The sequence below is a fragment of the Diceros bicornis genome, chromosome 6, assembly GCF_020826845.1.
Source record: "Diceros bicornis minor isolate mBicDic1 chromosome 6, mDicBic1.mat.cur, whole genome shotgun sequence".
Taxonomy (NCBI): domain Eukaryota; kingdom Metazoa; phylum Chordata; class Mammalia; order Perissodactyla; family Rhinocerotidae; genus Diceros; species Diceros bicornis.
Genome location: NC_080745.1, coordinates 36,553,721 through 36,569,082, shown reverse-complemented (window position 1 = coordinate 36,569,082; position 15,362 = coordinate 36,553,721). Strand labels below are relative to the sequence as shown.

Here is a 15,362-nt window from a genome sequence, read left to right as displayed (position 1 = left end):
AAATAACCACTGTGTCAAAGAGGAAACAAAAACCAAAATTTAAAATTATTAACAAAAGAGGAATAATTATATACAAGTTGCAAGATATATTTAAAACTCTTCATCAGAGAAAATATATAGACTTAAAGATTTTTATTATTCAGAATAAAAGACTTAAACTAAATTAAATAAGTATTCAACCTCAGATAAAGAACAATAAAAGAAATAAAATAAAGAAGAAAGTATCAGGAATTTCTGAAAAGATAAAAGTTGAAATAAATAAGTAGAAAACAAAACTATAGTTAAAAAAAAAGGATTAATAAAACCAAACTTTAGCTTTGATAAAAGATAAAGGAGTTAGCCCCTGACCAGCCTGAATAAGATTGAGAGTGTAGGGGAGAAGCAGCTAAAACATACAAGATTAGGAACAAGAAATATGGTATAACCACGGATGTGAAAGAGATGAAAAGATTCATAAATAAATATAATGTGCAACTCTATGGCAATAAACTTGAAGAACTAATGAAATGAATGATTTTCTAGAAGAGTATAAATTACCAAAACTAATCCAAAAAGAAAACTTGAGTAGACCCGTAATCATATGCAAGTTTAAAATGTGATTAAAAATCTATGACTTAGTACAACTAATAATAAAAAGACAAATAGCACAATTAAAAAATGGGCAAAGAATCTGAATAGACATTCCCCAAGGAAGATGTACAAATGGCCAATAAGCATGTGAAAATATGTTCAATGTCATTAGTCATGAGGAAAATGCAAATCAAAACCACAATGAGACGCCACTTCACACCCACTAGGATGGCTAGAATCAAAAAGTCAGATAATAACATGTGTTGGTGAGGATATGGAGAAATTGGAACCCTCATAACTGCTGCTGAGAATGTAAAATGGTGCAGCCACTTAGGAAAACAGTTTTGCAGTTCTTCAAATGATTAAACGTAGAATTACCATGTGACTCAGCAATTCTACTCCTAGGTATATATCCAAGAGAAGTGCAGACATATGTCCACACAAAAATTTGTACATGAATGTTTATGGCAGCATTGTTCATAATAGCCAATAGGTGGAAACAACCCAAATGTCCACCAGTGGAAGAACGGATAAACAAAATGCGTTACATCCATAAAATGGATGTTATTCAGCCATAAAAAGTAATGAAGTTCTGACACATGCTATAACATGGATAAACTTTTGAAACATTATGTTAAATGAAAGAAGCCAGTCCCAGAAGACCACATAATTATGTGATTTGATTAATATGGAACGTCCAAAATAGGAAAATCTATAGAGACAGAAAGTCAATTAGTGGTTGCTTCAGATTAGGGTTGGGGGTACGGGAGTTAGGAGGGTGATAGCTAAAGGGTATGGGGTTTCTTTCTGAGGTGACAAAAATATTTTAAATTGATTGTGATGATGGTTGCACATACTTGTGAATATACCAAAAACTATTGAATTGTGCACTTTAAATGGGTGACTTCTATGGTATGTTAATTACATCTCAATAAGGCTGTTAAAAAATCCATGATTTATGGGGCCGGCCCGGTGGCGCAAGCAGTTAAGTGTGCGCACTCCGCTGCGGCGGCCTGGGGTTCGCCGGTACAGATCCCGGGTGTGCGCCAACGCACTGCTTGTTAGGCCATGCTGTGGTGGCGTCCCATATAAAGTAGAGGAAGATGGGCATGGATGTTAGCCCAGGGCCAGTCTTCCTCAGCAAAAAAGAGGAGGATTGGCATTGGATGTTAGCTCAGGGCTGGTCCTCCTCACAAAAAAAAAAAAAAAAAAATCCATGATTTAGAAATGCATCATGAGTAGATAATTTTATGGTTGATTACCATATTAATAAGGCAGTACTAGCTGCTGTAACTTCCCTCCTTATCTCGGGGGCTTAACACAGTGGAAGTTTATTTTTTACTCACATAGAGATCAAAACATGTGTTCCTCATTGATGGGTGGCTGATTCCCAGTAATAATTCAAGAATCCATGTTCCTTCCATCTTGTGTCTCCACCATCTTCAACAGATAGCTTTCAAGGTCATTGCAAAAGAAGAAAATGCAAGGAGGATGGAAAATTGGAGGTTTTTATGGCCAGGACTAGAAGGGTCTGCTTTTGCCCCATTCTCTTAGCCAGAACTTAGTCACATGGTACCCTAACAACAAGTGAGCCTGAGAAATGTAGTCTAGTGTGGGCCCAGGAGGAAGAAGAAATGTTGAGTTCTAACCAAATTTTAAAGAACTGAAACTTCTTGTTTTTCAAACTATTCCAGATTATTGAAAAAGATTGAAAACCACTCCAATCCACTTTATAAGCAAGCATGACCTTAATAACAAAACTTCATGAATATGGTACCAAAAAACTATAGACCAATTTCACTTAAGAGTATAGATGCAAAAATTCTGAGTATACAAAACTTAAAATTAGAAAATCTGTCAATATAAGTAAAGAGTAGTTTAAAAGACCAGGATCACATAATTCTATCAATAATTGCTAAAAATACTACTGATAAATTCCATAGTTATCCTTTTTTTTTTATAAGGAAGATCAGCCTTGAGCTAACATCCATGCTAATCCTCCTCTTTTTGTTGAGGAAGACCGGCTCTGAGCTAACATCTATTGCCAATCCTCCTCCTTGTTTTTTTTCCCCAAAGCCCCAGTAGATAGTTATATGTCATAGTTGCACATCATTCTAGTTGCTGTACCTGGGACGCGGCCTCAGCATGGCTGGACAAGTGGTGCGTCGGTGCGCACCCGGGGTGCCGAACCCAGGCTGCCAGTAGCAGAGCACGCACACTTAACCACTAAGCCACGGGGCCGGCCCCACAGTTATCCTTAATAACAACTCTAAGCCTAACACAGGAATGCAAAGACAATTACTAGACATGAGAAAGGCTTGGAGTGGGATAAAAATTGTTCAGGACAGCAACAATAGAGATGAAGTAAAGCCCTGCTCCAGATAAAAATAAGGCAAGGGAAACAGAGCTAGGAAATCTGAGTAAGCAAGATGCCATATTTTTGACACTATACAGAAACAACAGGAGAGAGAGAGCTATGTAGTAATAAAAAGTATCTTGAATGATGCCTCCTTCTAAAAGTTCAGGAAAACTAACTTTGCATAAAAATAAACAATCAAGAAACACTGAGCTCAAATCTTACTCCAATTTATTATTTAAAAAAGGAGAATAATGGGTGGGACAATATTGTTATAGGCAGTGAGAGCATCCCAGAGAGACAAATCTACAGCAAAAAGTATACTACTGTAACCTATTATCTCAAAGTGGTAAAAATTCGTTAAGAAATTGATACAAAACATGCAAGAGTAACTTAAATTAGAATGAGAAAATCCTGAATGTGGTGACAGAACTCCAAGAAAGAATTAGAAATAAAAGGAAAAACACCACTTCATAAATTAAGACTAAAACTGAAGGCACATAACAGTGAATAAACAACAGATACTGCGTTAAGAGAAACAGAAGGTGACAAACACCGAAGATGGCAAGGAAGTTCCAACGTATCTCTAGAGCAGAAAACTAAACTAAGGGAACAGAACAAATACTGAAAACTATTATTCAAGAAAACTTTCTTGAAATAAAAAAGATTAGAAGCTATGTATTGGAAAGATCACATCACATATCTGAGAATATCAACCCAGAATGAACCCCACCAAAGACATACTCCAAGAAAGTTACTGGACTTTGGAGACAGAAGAATTCTCTCGTCGTCTAGGCAAAAAAGTCGAGTTAGAAGGGAAAGAAAATTAGATTATCATCAGACTTTTAGACAGCAACACTTTATGACGGAAGAAAATAGAGTAACATATTTAAGATACTCAAGGAAAGAAAATCTGAGCCAAGGATTTTATATCCAGCAAAACTGACTTTACAGTACAAAATCAGAGGCAAACTGTTATCAACATGCAAGAACTCGGAGGATATTGTCCCCATGACCCCTTCCTAAGGAATCTACTGGAGAATGAGCTTCAGACAAGCAGAGTGACCAGCAACGTCAGTGTAAGGGCAGATGGTGAACGTTGAGTGTACAGTTATTTGTGGAATGCACTGGCTGTATGATCTGACTGTGTAATTATAGTGCAGTCTCCAAAAATAATGGGGGCAAGAGGAGAATGGGAGAGCATAGGAAAAAATATTTTAAACCATTTTCAATAATCATATCAGTGGTGGTGGTATTAGTATTGCTATTCTGATGCTGTTTGTGTGCAGAGTGGGGTAAAGCAAATGAGCATTTATGGGCTGTTCTGATCCTTGCATCCCCTGTGTATTGGTGACCGGGAATCTTGACATGAAAGAAAGGAGATATGGACACAACACAGAAGTTAAATAGAGGCTCTGTACTACTGCATTTGGACTGGAAGACCCAGTGTGAACTATTGAGGCATTTCATCTTAAAATATTCATATATGTTTTATGTATATTTTCTAGCTTTGTCCTCTGACAAGACCTAGGAACAACGGCCAGCCCAGCAGTAAGTATTCCTAGGACCCAGATTACACTGTTCCAATACCATTTCCCATGAAAAGAAACCAGGGTTTTGGAGGAATAGAAGATGCCTAGTTGGGACAGGAAACATATAAGATGGGATTGGAACACTTTGTCATACTAGATAGAGAAGTTATCCAGCTACTAAGCTTGTGTCAAAAGGACCCAGGAGCCAACTTGCAGAGGCTCCCACTGGTCAAAACAGGACAATTTGTGTTTCATTGAGGATAATATCGATAATGGATTAAAATCTATCATATGTTTAACTCATGAGTTCATAATGCTAAAAAAAAAAAAAAAAAAAAAAACCCAGAAAACCAATTTGTATCTTTTGGAGGATGACAGAGGAACAATTCATTGTCTTAAGACCTGATAGATAAAGGGAAATAAACAAGCATTTATGCTGCTTTTCTTATATGAATAGTACCATGGAGTAACCAAATAATAAACGAGAGGAACTCTTGCTTTATAAAATTATTGCAGCTGATAAAAGGAATATCTGGTGTAATTTGAGGGCTTCCACCCACTTCCTCCTCCACAAAACATTTTTCCCATCAGGCTGCTTGGTGTCTAAAATGCTTCCCTCAGAAACCAGCCCAGAGTACAAGGCACCAGAGCATTTAAGTGAGGCTGGCACATGCCCCACAGGATCCACAGATGTGGAGACACCCAGAACATGGTCCCCAGGAGAGAAAGCCTAGAGCCTGGTGGGTATGGTGGGCTGGGGTCAGTCAGGGGACGGCGCTCAGGACATCATGGTGGCCAATGAGGATGGGAGAGACCTGGAAACCAACCTCCATCCCACTTCAGAAGAGGGTAAACCCCAGCTGCATGGTATGTCGTACTGAGGCATCAACCCTCCAGTCAAGAACTGCCTCCACCAGGGAACCTGTCCTGATTGCACAGTTCTCCTCTTCTGGCCTCCTGCCCCTACCCTATAGAGCTGGGTGTATATTACAGCCAGAAGGATTCTAGCACAAGTGGCAATGAACCAACACATTCGCTGTTTACTGGGAGCCAGATACAGTTCTAAGCAGATTGCTCGGTTAACTCTGCTTTAGTTAGTCTTTGCTGTGTAACAAACCATCCCAAGACCTAGCGGCTTAATTATCCCTCACGTTTCCACGAGATGACTGGGTCCAGCTGGGCAGCTCTGCTGCTGGTCTTCCTTGGAGCCTCTTGTGCAGCTGCAGTCAACTAACAGGTGGACCTGGGGTCATTTGGAGGCTGAACTGGGATGCTCAGATACCATGATGGCTGGTCCTCGCTCCCTCTCCACATAGCGTCAGGGCCTCTCCTGGAGCGACCTGTGCAGGTGGCCCCTCCCCCAGCAGGACAACTGAACTTCTCCCATGGAGCTCAGGGTCATGCCTTCCAAGAGGGGGAAGCAGAAGCTGCTAGTCCCCTTAAAGACTAGGCTCGCAGCTGGCGCAGCAACTCTCCTTCCACATTCTACTGGCCCCAGGCCAGGCCAGGGTCAGCGTCGGAGGGGACCGTCCAGAGCTGTGGATCATTGGTGGCTGTCTTTGGAGACCAGCTACTACCAAACCCGTTAGATCCTCCAACAGTCCCTTCAAGGCAATTGCTATTACTACCCCCACTTTACAGATGAGAAAACTGAGACATAGAGAAAGAATAAATTGAATAAAGGCACAGACATACTGTAGTGGGGCCCAGAGAGGGAAGTCTTGGAAAGTTTCACTAAGGAGGGACACTAGACCAATGGGCAGACATCTTTCAGGAGAAGAAGTGGGGTGGTGGCTGGGGGGCAGCAGTCCAGCACTGTAGACACTGACATATGAAAAACACCATGGCACACGCGGGACTTTGCTGGGGCTGAGGCATGGGATGGAAGGAAGGGGCCAGCGGCGGCGGGGCTGGAGCGGTGAGCAGGGCTACATCATGCTGCGGGATTTGGACCTGAGGGTGAGGGAACCACCGAAGAGTTTTGAAGCAGGAGGGCGACATGGTCAGGACTGTGCTGTTGCTCATCCCTCTGGCGGCTGTGAGCAGATGGAGTGAAGGGAACAGGGGGACGCAGGGGAACCAGATAGGAAGCATGTTATTTGCCAGGGCTGCTGTGACAAAGTACCAAACACGGTGGCTTACCTAACAGAATTTTACTGTTTCACAGTTCTGGAGACTAGAAATCTGAGATCCAGGTGTCGGCAGGGCCGTGCTCCCTCTGGCGGTGTTAGGGAATGGTCTGTTCCAGTCCTCTCTCCTGGCTTCTGGCAGTTTCCGGCTGGTGGCAGCATGACTCTAGCCCTCCCATGGCGTTCTCCCTACGTGCTTGCCCTTTTTCTGAGGACACCACTCATACTGGATTAGGGGCCCAACATGCCCCAGTATGACCTCATCTTAACTAATTGTATCTGCAACGACCCTATTTCCAAATAAGGCCACATACCGAGGGGTTAGGACTTCAGCATACGAATTTGGGGCGGGAGGTCACAATTCAACCCGTAACAGGCAACTCGGGCAATAGTCCTGGCATGATCGGATGAGGGCCTAGACTAAGAAAGTGGTGTGTGGATCCTGGGAGGGGACTGTCTCAGCCTGGGCTGCCATAAAAGGTATCACACCTTTAAACAATAGACACTGATTGCTCACAGTGCTGGAGGCTGGAAGTCTGAGGTCAGGGTGTCACACTGTCAGGTTCTGGTGAGAGCCCTCCTCCTGGCTTGCAGATGGCTGCCTTTTGCTGTGTCCTCACATGGCTGAAAGAGGAAGCTCTGGTGTCTCTTCCTCTCCTTAAGAGGGCACTAATCCCATCGTGGGGGCTCCACCCTCCTGACCCCATCTAAACCTAATTGCCTCCAAAGCCCCCACCTCCTAATACCATCACACGGGGGGTTAGGGTGTCACTATATGAGTTTGGGAGGGACACAAACCTTCAGTGCATAATAAGAAAGGATATGAAAGACACTGACAGAGGGGCCGTACAGGCTTGGTGATGGCTGGATGTGGGCAGGAGGAGGAGGTGGGAGGTGAGGATGCTCCCAGGACCCTGGCTTTTCTGAGGGGTGAGTGGTGGCCCCTTTGATGGGCAAAGGGCTGACAGAGGAGCGGGAGGTTCGTTTCAAAGCTGTCGAGTGGTTTTGGGCACAGGCTCTGGAGCCAGACTGCCTGGGTGTGAATCCGGACTCCCTTACTCACCAGCTGTGTGACCTTGGGTGGGCCCCTTAACTTCTCTGTGCCTTGGGGGAAGTGACTCCCTCAGTCACAGGAGTGTGAGGGTGATGATCCGTGTAGGGTGGACGATGGAGAGCCTGGCCGTAGTAAGCCCTCAGTCACGTCAATCATCATCATCACTATGATCATACAACCAGACAGGCTCCACAGGCAGCTGGGATGAAGGAAATTCTGGTTCTGGAGAGAACGGTCAGCCTGAGGGTTGAAGTAGACTAACTCACCGAGGAGGAGCGTGCAGTGTGAGGAAAAGAGGAGCGAACTCGGTGAGAAGCCTGAGGGACGACTGGTCCGAGAAAGCAGAAAAACGAAGGGGGAGAGATTCCAAGTGAAGGGAGTGGGTAACGGCATCTGATGCTGAAGAGACTTGGAGGAAAATGAGGACTGAAAAGTGTCCCCTGAATTTAGCCAATAGAGGTTCTTAGTGACCTTGGTGAGGATAGTCCCCTGGAGGAGTTGTGAGCAGGAAAGTCTCATCACTGTGGATGGAAGAGAGGCAGGTGGTGGAGTCAGGCATGGGCTGGAGGGCTTGAGGCCTCCGTGAGATGCGTGAGATGACAGCATCTATTCTCAGGAAGGAGCTGCATTTAGATACAGGAGGGAGAAGAAATGAGCAGCAGAACAGGACCCTTGAGGACGAAAAGGCCCAGAGCACACAGCTGTGAAGAAGAGGAAGGGCACAGCCTCTGCTGCAGGATCAAGTGATCGAAAATTCAAAGGAACAGGGCTCAACAAGACAATTTCTCTGTTATGCTGAATAAGTCTGGAGGAATCAATCTTGGGCTGATTCAATGAAGTCAGGTACCCAGATTCTTTCTATCTACAGCATGAGTTTACCTCATGACCAATATGGCTGCTCCTGTTCCAGCCATCATGTCCACATTCCAGCTAGCAAGAGAAAGGGATCAGTGTTCAAACCCCCAAGGAAGAGACCCAGAAACACACTGATCACTTGCACTTACATCCCATTGGCCAGAACTTGTACATGGCCACACTTACCTGCAGGATGTGTCCTGAGTTCAAGGGGAGCACTAGGAGGCTGGGAGCCTACAGCTGACGAGGAGGACTCTGGATTTTACAACGTTAGAGTGAGATGGCTCTGCATGATGCCAGGCTCCAGGGTGTGGGTGTCCCAAGTGAAACAGAAGTGACCGTCCTGGGCTGAGGCACAGAGGTGCAGGTGAATTTTCCAAGGGGTGCTGAAGTTCCCCAGAATAATGACAGACCTTGAGTGGGAGGAGCCAGTGTGATCCAGGTGCAGACATCCTCGTAGTACGGGGTCACAGAATGTTCTGTGATGACCGTGACCGATGTCTGTGCACCTCAAAGGAAGAGAAGATTTCATACAGAGGCGGAACAGTGATGATGGTTGGGAAGCTCTGGGGGTGTCAGAGGAGCCAATGCTCCCCCTGTCCCCAGCAGACTCTTCAGTGGGGGCAGTGCGTGATGGAGAGGATATCCAGGAAGGCTTTGGGGGGTGGGAGGGTAAATTGTGGGGGGAGATCAAGGGAGAGGCCAAGTGGATGGAGAAGCTTGCAGCTGCCGTCTGGTGATGAGAGGACCAGGAGGTGGGATTAGCTGGCTCCAGAGTTCCAAAGGTGGTTTTGAACCTCAGCCAGTAGTAATCCAGTCTCCACTCACAGCCCCTGCTCCCCACTAAAACAACCCACTCCATCTTTTCTCAGAAAGTTCTTCCTTGTGCTGAATCTTCACCTGTCTCCTGGTAATTTCCTGTTCTATTCCTCAAGGTCCCGGGGGACAGGGCACCAGCTGCCCAGAGTGGCCCCTCACCATCCCTGGATGGAGAGGGAGTCCCCTAGAGCTTTGTTACTGCACAAAATGGGGGTTCTCTTGCCCGATGCACATAAAGAGCCAATTATTATGGCATCAGCCTTTGAGAAAAGAATACAGCTTTATTGCAAGATCGATCTGCAAGGAGACGGGGGCATATGCATTCAGATCTGTCTCCCCGATCCAGGGCTTGGGGCATAATTCATGGGATGAAGGGCAGGGCAGCCTGAAGTGTGGAGATGGATGACTGGAGGTGGGAGAAGTGAGGTCATTGATGATCTGCACAAGCGTAGTCGAGCTTCGTGGCTCTTCATAGGACACATGTTCACAAAATGGCGGTGTCACCATGATCTGAGGTGGAGTTTTTAGCTTCTTGACATCAAAGGGTCAGCTGTCGGTCATCCGGGCAGGCCCAGTTGATGAGTCAGTGGTCTTAACCAGCCTGAACTGGACAAGGAGTAGTTTCTCAGTCCCTGAAAAACCCCTGTTAATTACTCTCTTGACAAGATGGGGTCAGTTGACTGGTCCTGGAGGGCCCGTGGTTGCACCCTCAGTTCTGCAGACGCACGGATCTGTGTCCTTGCACTTCAGCTGGGCTGTGACCAGAACACTTGGAGTGGGACTATCCTGGTCCTTGTTTGAATGTTAATGCCATGAAAAGCGTTTGCTTTTTAAGCGGTAAGCTGAGCAATTAAGAAACACAGGTTTTGGGATGAGGCAGAGGAGGGTTTGAAACCTCTCTTGGCCACTTGTCAGCTGTGCAATTTTGAGCACTGTTTTCACACTTGAATAGTGAGCATAAGGGGAGGGAGTTTATCTTTCTCCCTTTGGGGGGCGCCTTTTGAGGTTACAGATTCATATGACTGTCTTTCCATTTCGTTTCCCCCCATTTTTTCACTTTGCCCACAAGGTCCCGGGGAAGGACTCTGGCAGACGTCCGAATACATTGTGAGCCATGTCGTCGTCCCCCAACCCCCACTGTGATCTTTCCAACTAGGGGCCCTGAGAGCCAGGAGCAAGCGCTTGTCCGTGGTTCCAGCTGAGGTTGGGTAGCTCCAATTAGGCATCTGTGTGGTCGGCTCCAGCACCTACGGTGATCTCCTAGGGGAGGTCAAGGTATCCGTCCTTCTGTCCCAGCATCTGCCCTTTGCAGTCTCTCTGAGTCTGCTTTACAAGTGCCCTAAAGTCTTAGAACTTAGAGAAATTCCCCACATGGGGGAAGCCTGCCCCCTTCCCACTCTCCTGCCCCCTCCCACGTGCCCACACTTTGGGGCGAGGAATACTCTTAAAATAAAGTTCCTCTAGTGCTTACTTGCTGGGGGTGGGTGGTGGCGACCTCAGAGCCTCAGAATCCAGTCCCAAGTCCCAGCCCTGTCAGGGCCGCTCCTGGGCTGGGCACGCTGGTAGGGGCAGAGGCGAAGGGGACATTGTCAGGGAACCGCAGCTGCCCGGCTGGAGGCTGGGAGCCCTGAATAGCTTCACAGCTCTGGGCCGGCTTGCTGAATGGGGGCTTGGCCCCTCCCTGGCAGTGGCCCGGAATAGATGACATTTTCATTGCAAACTAACAAGGGGAGAAATCCAGTTACCTTACAAAGGGGCTCACGAAGGGGCCTCATAGCCTAGAGAGAGAAGGGGAGGGGAAGGGAAGAGGGGGAGAGGGAAGGGAGAGAGAGAGAGAGTGTGTGTGTGTGTGTGTGTGTGTGTGTGTGTAGGGAGGCTCCGCCCAGCCAGGAGGAGCAAAGCCCTCTGCCCTAGGACAGGCCAGGAGGCAGGAGAGGTGGAATGGGTTGGGGGGGGGGGAGCGCTTATGGGGGGTTTTTAATTCACTCCACTCTTCCAGAGCCAGGCCTCCTTCCTTGGAGCAGCGTGGGTGGTACAAGAGAGGCCCCAGCCCCCTGGGCAGGCCCCGTCCCTCTGAGCCCCGCTCTCAGCCTGTCAGGCCAGGGCTGCCAGACTGGAATCATCAGGCACTCAGTGCACACTTGTTTCCTTTCGTCACATCCAGCTAAACGGGTAATCCTTTTTCTTTAAATTTATTTAAAGTGTATTATTTAAGTTTAGCATTTAAAAAGGAAAGTTTATATCCTAATTGCAAATAGAAAAAGTAGAAGCTAATTCTAAAAAGAAATATAATTCAAATAACCCAATTTTGTTAAACCTCAGCTAGGTATTGGGGCGGCCAGGGCGGTTGGAGCTGGGAGCCCCGGGCTCTCTAGGGATGGGTGGGGTGGGAGTGGTAAGGGAGGGGGGGTGGTGTTAGCAAGTGTTTGCAACAAACCCAGACTTCTCCTGGGCCTAATCCGGGAAGAATAAGAGGATTACAAAGGAACACGTCTCTCCCCCAGTGGTTCTAACAGATGCACCAGCAAGGCTGTGCCTCTAGGCCGTCCTGGGCCTGGCCCTGGGCTAGTGCACAGCTTCAGCCTGGCTGTTCTTACCCTTGACTGCCCACTGCTTAGCAGGAAATAGGGGCAAAGTGGCAAAGTGCATTACTGGCCGGCCCCGCTTCTGTGCTTTGTGGGGTGGTCCTGGGGAGCCCCGAAGGTGGGAGGAGCCCGTGGGAGGTAGAGGGTGATGGTGTCCCAGGGCGACAAGAAAGTCCAGTCTCCCTCTCTCACTCCTCCTCCCCTTCCGACTCGGGAGGAAGGGCCGCAGACCCCCTTGGGAGGAAATTAGCATTTGCTTCCTCCAGCCCAGCCAGAGCAAATCAGCCTTCAAAAGCTGGCCTGCCTCAAGGCCACTCAGCGTGCCCCTTTGTGGCTCCCTCCTTGTCCCCTCTCCCCCTGCCCCAGCTAATTGAACTCTCCTGCCCAGAACGCATGAATGGGAGTCTCCCGAGGCACAGGGACCTGGGGGCGTTGCAGGGATTCAGGATTTTAAAGATGCCCTGCCAATGCCCTCTCCAAACTGGGCACCTTACCTGCTTCTTCGGTCTCTTGGAGGCTCTTTGAGGAGTTTTGGCCCCAGGGGAGTTTAGGCCCAAGGATAGGACAACACTGGCCTCCACCCCCAACTCTGGGGAAATTCAGGCAAACTTGGAAAGCTGAGTGATGGGCGGTACTTGCTAGGGGGTGTGGCTCAGATTAAGCCCCACCCACTGACCACGGGACAATCCCAGACCGCTCTGGGCTTTGGGGACTTCTTGCTCTCCTCTCCTCCCCCAGGCCATCCTGCTCTCAGAAAGGTGGAGAAGAGACTAGACAAATACAAGGTTGATCCAGAGACCCAGGGGCACCCCAAGTCTTGGGGGTGGGGATGTCTCCAGTCAGTCAGATGCTTGGGGAGGGAGGCAGAGGGGGAAGCCCAAAGTGGGCATGGTCTGCACAGGTGGAAGCAGACAACGAAGCTTCAAGAAGGCAAGAAGAGAATAATCATCACCAATGAAGTAGAAGCCAGCATTTCCTAAGCATTTACTCTGAGCGGTGCCGGGCACTTCACAGGGGTGGTCTCCTTTAACCTTCTCTACTACTCTGGGAGGTAGCTGCAGCTGGGTGACTGGCTTAAGAACACCAGCTAGTCAGCTGGCGGAGCTCACCCTGTATTTCCTTGCCATCCACCCGTTGCCAGTCCCCATTCTTCACTCCTTATGTTATTCGACCCTGTCGAAAGCCCCACCTTTTTGTACTCCGTCTTTCTCGGTTTCTAGGACATCACTTTCTCCCTGGCCTCTGCCTACTTCTCTGAGATTCTGTGTGCTTCTTCCTATGGGCCCAGCCAGGTCTCTGGTGCCAGGGTTGCATGTGTGTGTGTGTGTGTGTGTGTGTGTGTATACACACACATATATATATTCCACAAAGTCTCTAGACTACAGGTGCCCTCTGGAGCAGTGTAATTTGGCAGTATTGGTCTCATCCATTGAATGTGCCTAGGGTTCATTCCTTAGCCTGCTCATCTATAACCAGTCTCATTATTTTAAAATTAAAATGTCCCTGATGACTCCCAAATTTATTTCCATCCCTGACAAATCCCATGGCCTATAAGACACATCCGCCTGAATATCTCAACTCAGAAACACAAGAGACCATCAACTGAACTCATGTTTCCTCCAAACTTTCTTCTCACCACAAAATTTTCTGACCCAGGCTCCCAAAGTGGAAACTCCCGGGTCCTCATTGATCCACCTCTGTCCTGACACCTCTCATCCTCCTTTCTGACCAAACCTCCACCACACTGCATTGTCATACCACCTCAACATCCAGTCACCAAGGTGGTTCTGCTCTTAAACCTCTCTTGGGTCAGCATCCTCCCTCATTCCCTAAGTCCCATCATCTCATACTTGACTATTGAAGTTGACTCCTAACAAGTGTCACTGCTCAGTCTTTCTCCTGCTGTCAGAGAGCCCTCTAAACCCAAATCTTCACATAGCAGTCTCCTTGCTTAAAGATTTCTGTGCCATTCCCTCACCAAAACTCATATTACTTGCTCTTCACCTTCCACATTATCTAACTTATCTAAACACTCCTCTTCTTTTTATATTTATTCATTCATTTATCCAACAAATATTCATTTATTTTGGAAACTATTTATTTTCCATCAAAGTTATTTCTATTTTCTGTTTAGGAGATTGTGGAAGAACAGCTTAAGACCACTCAGCGGTAGTGCCTACCCATTCAGTGGCTTGAGCAGTGGGATCTGCAGGCCAGTCCTCAGTGGCGGGCTGAGGGTCCAGTATTCAGTAGGGACCTGCTGGATGGGCACAGAGGGCCCCTGTATGCCTCAGACTCTCAGGTTGAGTAGCAGTAAGTTCAGGAGCTGGAACAGTCCATTCACCCTGAAACTCCTCCTTGGTCACAGCCTTTTCAGCAGCGGCCTGCTCTCCCTTTCAATCTCTGTGTGATCTCTGTAGAAGTAGAGATCAGGCAGACCTCCCATGGGTGTTCACGGGAGATGGTGCCATGCATGTGCAGAAGTTCCCAGGCCAGTATCCACCATATCAGACCTGCTGAGTGAGCTCCTCTGTTATTGCACAGGATGGCAATGTCCACATAGTGCAGAGGAGAGTCTGTGTTACACAGAGCAATGCAGGCAGGTTAACATAAGATGCCTCTGTGAGAGGCTGGTGGCCAGCCCTGGGATAAGTAACCTCCAGAAGACATGGCTCCTGGAAGGCTGCCTGGATCTGGAGAGTGAAGGTTCCAGGAGTGAAGCAGCCAGCAATAGGGGTGGCTCCAGTGACAGCAGCAAACTGCAGCACAGCCTGCTGGTCCATATTCCTGGATGATAGGACACTGACGTGCCATTTCAATGGCAACAATGCATGAGCTGCCAGCAGAAGCTTCTCTCAGGTCCTCTTCAGATTTATAACGTAGATGCCATCACTTTTCCTTTTGTAGATGTACTGTTCTATTTGGAAGTCAAGGCTGGTGCCAACTAAGCGGGCTCCTCCTGAAAAGAATATGAGGACATCCTCCTTCTTCATTTGCAGGACATCAAGGGCTCCAGACATTGTGAAACTTTCCCTTTAAGTTATGGTGGGAACCCAGAACAATGCTGTATGGACCCTTCTATGAGTAGTGCAGAAAGGCCAAAAAATATTTATTTGATGTCAGCTATGAGTCAGGCCATGTGCTCAGTGCTGGGGGAGATAAAAATGAGACAGAGCCTGGCACTGCCTCCAGGGAAGATGGAGTCTAGTCTTCATGCTGTCGCATATGCAATTCTGCCATGCAGATATATCCTTTTCCATCTGGAAAATACCTACTCATAAATAGGAGATCTTATGTTTTCTTCCCACACACCAGTGGATCATCTTGTGCAGCCCTTGGAGTACACACAGTGCACTTTGAAGACACCTGGATCAAGACCCAGGAACAGGAGTTAAATAGTCAGATTTTTTGGTTGTTGTTGAAAGTGACAGAAAATCAACTCAAACCAGAAAAAAAGGGAAT

General features: G+C 47.2%; 1 pseudogene; it reads right to left on the bottom strand.

The window, feature by feature from the left end:
- Positions 1-14,053: 14,053 nt before the first annotated feature.
- Positions 14,054-14,920, bottom strand: LOC131406786 (small ribosomal subunit protein uS2-like; annotated as a pseudogene).
- Positions 14,921-15,362: the final 442 nt, after the last annotated feature.